Below are 5,801 nucleotides of genomic sequence, written 5' to 3'. Positions count from 1 at the left end.
GGATCTAGAAATCAGAGGTCTGAGGAGAAAGAATAGTGGAGGCTTACATTAATTAGTGAAGAAGCAGCAGTCACTCTTACTAGACAAGCTAGCGATGTTTGGCCATCTTTATGGTTTGGACAATGTTCTTGTTTTGTCTGCTTACAGACATAATTCCAGAGAGCCCTTGTTTCTGTCTTGATTCACTGTGGTCACAGAGCGCCTTTGTGTAATGTCAATGGTCTGAAAGTGCTCATGTGAAATTCTCCCAGTGCCCAGATGTCTCTTCTTGCGCTTAGCTCACTGGTTCCGGTGGGGCTCTCTAGACTTCTCCATCCTCGACACACACTCTCCCACTCGCTCCTACTGTTCTCAGTGCTTTGCCTCCTGTATTTTTGCCACACTGAATGTCTCATAGTTTTCTTAGCCATGCCAAGAGGCTTCTTGCCATTTAGCCATTGGCCTTTTCTGGACACGGACCTCATTACACTCCTATATTTCTGGCTGGAAAATGGAAAATCATCAAGCGTCTCCTCCTCCGCAGAGCTCCATTATGGCCCTCCCTGACTTGCAGTGTGGTATGTTGGAGTCTCTTGCTGTGTTATGACCTTCCCCAGTGAATAATCTGCCAGCTGTACACCTTTGAGCCAGTTACTTAACCTTTAACGTTGTCAGTTTGCTTCTTTGTTAAATAAAAATAGTAGTAGTTGCCACCCGGAAGTGTTGTGGGGGCATATGTACTAAGTGCTTAGAGCATTGCTTGGGCCATAGTAAATGACAAGTAAGTGTTATCAGTTACTATTTTTGGGTGGTGGTGATGGCTTAGGGCAGTGTCGCTGTATAGGGATCTGTATTTCCGGGGTCTTTCAGCTGATCTCAACATTAAGTTTACATGAGACAGGAGGAAAAATACATTTATTACACATGTATCGAGGCCCAATATTGAAACTAAGACCTAAAGAAATGACCAAGGCAGGCAGTTTTTATACTTTATCAGACAAAGAGACAAGTTATTTGTGAGGAATTGACAGGATAAAGGCAACAGATATTTGAGAGTTTTAATTAGTCAGGGATTTTAAGCAGAATTTGTTTTGTGGTAGTAGATCAGTCATAAAGGTACAAGGATCCTTTCTCCAGATTTCTTGGCTATTTCTGGTGATGAGGATTATTTTTTTCCTTGTTGGTATAGGGTGGGTACCTTTCATATGGGAAGGTTTCTTTCCTGATTTCAGGGGGGTGGAAGAGGGTGTGAGTGTCCTTGCACTTGGTTGTTTTCTTCTGTAACTTTTATTTGAAAGAATCAACATCCCACCTTGGCACATTTTGGGGGTGGCCTGCCCTTAGCCCCTACATTTCCTATTTTGATTATTGCTTTAACGGCGTTTTAACAATGAATTCAGTGCCTGGCCCACAAAATGGTAGACTAAATGTTCTGTGTTTATATATTTCTTTTCACTGTGAAGCACTTGTGGGTTCATTATGTGACTTAGATTTAGGACAACAGAAGCTAATTCTTTTCAATCCCCGTTTGTAGTTGAGGATAAAAGTGTGAGGTCATTAGCTGGTCTGCTCATGATCACACTCAAAAAAATTGAGGTATGAGACTTGAACCAGGGTCTAATCATACATGATTCAGTGTTTTTCAAACTGAATATGTCAATTTAAATGACAACTTTTCCATCTGCATTATTCTATTCAAACCATGTTTCCCAGGTTGTGAAGTCTCCTGACCGACGTTAGGGAAAATAGTGAATGATCTCAGTCATTTTAGTACATTGGAGCCTAACTGAGAAAACTGAGCCAAATGTTGGATCTCTTCAATGAAACTAATTCAAGTATAAAGGCTTTTGATGTATGGGTACACTTACCCAGGCACATGTGCACATTTTAATATTCTTCTATGAATATAGAATATGGATTTTTAAAATAGACGTTTGATTGTAATTGTGGCTGCATTTTTGTTCTGTCCATCACCCCACAGATTGTTAATGTTTAGTGACTGGTCTGTTGTTAGGATAATTTCAGCTATATTGGTGGCTGATTCATATATGTACTTCCAGAACTTTGCAGCTAGAAGGATAAGTTAGCAGCTAACAATAAGAGTATAGAGTTGTGGAAAGCAGGGCTTGGGAAAAGAATACTAAGAATTATGTTGCAGAAATAGATCCGATCTGGCAAATAGATTTATCTCAGGGGAGTCCATTTGCAGTGTTAAAATTGCTATGCAATGTCCATCATTGCCTGGAGAGAGGGAACAATTTGAAACCCAACAGCAGAGAATAAATATGCAAATTGTTCCATTCTTTGAAATAGCCAGAAAGACTTATACTTTAATTCACTTGCGGTGTCACTGTCCATTTTAATTCTTACAGAAACACTGGATTCTTTCTACATTTAATTTGTTCGTTGCCTCTCCTTAAATTATTCTTGTTGCAGTGGTTGCCCACTGTTGTACAACGAGAGAGACTAATAAATTAAGATTGACAGACTTGTACTGCCTAAGACCACGCCACTGACTTTGGAATGAATATTAGGTAATTTTGCTTGAATTTAGTCCAAGTCAGCTGTTGTGATTTTTAAGTATTAATCAGCTGTAGAATTCAGATGGCAATGTTTTTAAAATTTTACTTAGCATTTTAGTATCAACTGTGCTGTGAATTAAACATTTCTACTTTTGTCCTTCAGTTGAATACTATCATATATTACTCAACATAGGAATGATTTTACAAACTCTGCTCTTTTTCAACACATAAAGCTGATTAAATATTTTATTTATGTCAATAAATTTCATTTTCATTAATGGTATCTTTGACCAAGAATAAAAGAGCCCTTAGAGCAGTGTATTACACATATAGAAAGAATAGATGCCTCAGTCAGGAAATATTTCCTGGGTACTCACTGGTCTAAGGTAGTGATTAGGTGCTGAAAACAGAGTTTGAGACGGAGGCCTTTGAACTCTAGTTTATAGTCTACATCAGGGTTTGGTAAATCCCTTTCTTCTTTCTTCTCGTGTCAGAATCTGCTTTTGAAATAAGGTATAATACCGATGTGCTTTTGCAAGGAAGGCTGTTAGTGGGGTTCAGGAAGGCCCCTGGCCTGCCCAGGTGGCTCTGATGGGTGTTCTTAGAACTCTGAAGGCAGTTAGAATAAGGTGTCAAGACTATTGCTCCACATGATAAAGTAAGACGCCCGTTTGTAAAGCTAATGTTTGTTCCTGGCAGCAAGAGATGTACACCAACGAGGGACATATATACGAAGTCCAAAAGGAGTTAGAAAATGAACCATGAGATCGAAGTAATTAATTTTGCTCATCAAAGGAAGTATTTGAAACATTATATGAATATTAAACGCTTTAGAAAACAGGACCATAAACCCATAGCTGTAAACACACACATACTTGTGTGCGCATGCACACCCTCCCCACCCCCCACCCCCACATACCCCTTTGTAATGCGTTTTTCTTCTGTTTGGTATGTAGCAGTTAAAGTCTATTTAACAAAGGTGCTACCTCACATGTCATGTATATATGTCACGGGGATTTCAATATATGGGGTATGATCTTTTCAGAGACGTCTTTGGTCTAATTTCTAAAAGGTCACTGATAAGGTTGGAGCCTCTCCCACTAGAGGAGGGCTCTCCGCCTAGTTATCCCTATTAAATGAATAACTACATTCAGAAGGCCAGGTGATATCCCTGATGGACGAACTGGTCTTCAGATGTATAGTTTGGGAATCAGAGTTTGTTCTCATACTGAGTATAAATTAGCCTCTGAAGGATAATCGGATGGAATCCTATTAGTCAATTTTATAGACTTAATGTATAAATTTACATATTTCATTTATTTATGTAAATATATATACACACACACACACATACATATATATCTATTTAAAATATATGTTTCTTCTGTTGAAATGTTAACATATGAATCAATCATGAGAAGGAAATACAGTTCTCAAACAGACCGGAATATTCATTTTTCTCACGTCAGTACCGTCCTTCCATAGGAGAGCTTGTGATAAATTAACTTATAGTCAGACTTCCAGATTTATCAAAGTGTAATGAGAACTTTTGAGTCAAATGGAGGTTCATGTCAGCTTGACCTGCTCACTGTTTCCTTACCGAGAATCTACAGGAGAAACCAAATTATCAAAAGGCCACTTTGGTGAGATTGGAATCCGAATAGGGGTTGTGAGTGATGTCAGTGGATTGTGTAATTGCATTAGGTTCTTCCAGTTCTAGACAAGCAATCAGGAAAGGGTATTTGGTTTGTGTGGAGGGAGCCTGTCTCTTCTTTTTTTTTTTTTTTTTTTTTTTTATGGGAGCCTTCTCTTCTAGCCACTGTGTGTACGGTCTGCCTTTGAGAAAGAGCTGTTTCTTACAACAGTAATAACCTCATAAAATTTTTGTGAGGATCACATGACACAACTTTTGTCAGGTACTTATTTGGCATTTAATAAATATTTATTGTTTAAATAGGTTGAATTAATTGTAGCCTTAAAAAAAACTCCTTTCCTTTAGAGCCAGCCTTAATGATATTTGGGTTAGAATTTGGGGATGGATCATTCTTTGTTGTGGTGACTATCCTGTATATTGTTTGAGCAGCATCCCGGGCTTCTACCCACTTGATGCCAGTAATATGCACCTCTCCCAGTTATGACAGCCAAAGATATTTCTAGACATTGCCAAACGTCCCCTGGCAGTCATGATTATCCCTTGTTGAAAACCTCTATTTTAGAGGAAATATTGCCCGTTAAATGGTGTTCATGTCTTCATTATCCCTCTGTATTTCTCAAAATTTCCCAGGAAAAATACATGAGAGGGAAGGGCACTAGCATTAATATTAATATTAATAACTTTCCACTAACCTGACAGTAGCATTTAATGCTTCACTGCAGAGAAAATCAGAGCCACCAACAATATCTCTATTTTTGAGGTACAGTGTGATGATGAGCTGGCCCAACAAAGGAAAACAACACATTCTTTTCCCAAGAAAGTTTTGCTACGGAAAAAAAGTCATCTGAATTAAACACCGTGCTTAGTGCTATACTAGTTTTGCATTCTAGTACAAGCTGCCTATCTCAGGTTGGACCAGTGGCACAATCTCTGTCACTTCATTCCTGGTGTACAAAAGGACAGTCACTGAGGCAGCCAATAAGCATGTATGGAAGGCATAAGGGAATCAGTGAATTGTCCAGGGATGAGCGATGAGGTTTGCACTTAGGGAAAAAGCTCAGGTAAGCGTGACCACCTGGTGGAGCATAGTGTGTGAAGGGAACACTGCTGGTGTTTAATATATATGCAGGATAAACACTCAAGAAATACTTAGACTTCAGAAACCTCATAGGCAGGCAAGAAAAATATACACTGAAGGACATAATTGTAGGAGAAAATGGGGAGCTGAGGGAGAGAATAGAATTGTGGGAGAACAAAGGATTGTGGGATCAATGGAGGATCTTGGGATTGAACGGGGAATTGGAGGAAGGAACTTGAGGATTGTGGGAGAGAAGGGAGGATTATGGGAAGGAATAGGGAACTTTGAGAGTAAACAGAGCTTTGTAGGTGAAAAGGAAACATAGTGGGAGATACGACATACTGTGGAAGAGATACAACATACTGTGGCCCTCTGGGCTCCATCTCTCTAGTAGCGTCATGCTCTTGAGTTTTGGCCTTGCCATGTGTGCTTCCTCCTGACCAGTCACCTAACCAAACCCTTCTGCACTCCCCCCACCCCTTTCAGGTCCTCTCCTACCAGGGCTGTTCCCCTGCCAGTCCGAAGAAGCCTATATGGCCACCCACCTGCCCAGCCTGTTCCTATTCAA

The sequence above is a fragment of the Neomonachus schauinslandi genome, chromosome X (assembly GCF_002201575.2).
Source record: "Neomonachus schauinslandi chromosome X, ASM220157v2, whole genome shotgun sequence".
Lineage (NCBI taxonomy): Eukaryota > Metazoa > Chordata > Mammalia > Carnivora > Phocidae > Neomonachus > Neomonachus schauinslandi.
The sequence above is the reverse complement of the archived record's forward strand: the minus strand, read 5'-3'. Positions refer to the sequence as shown.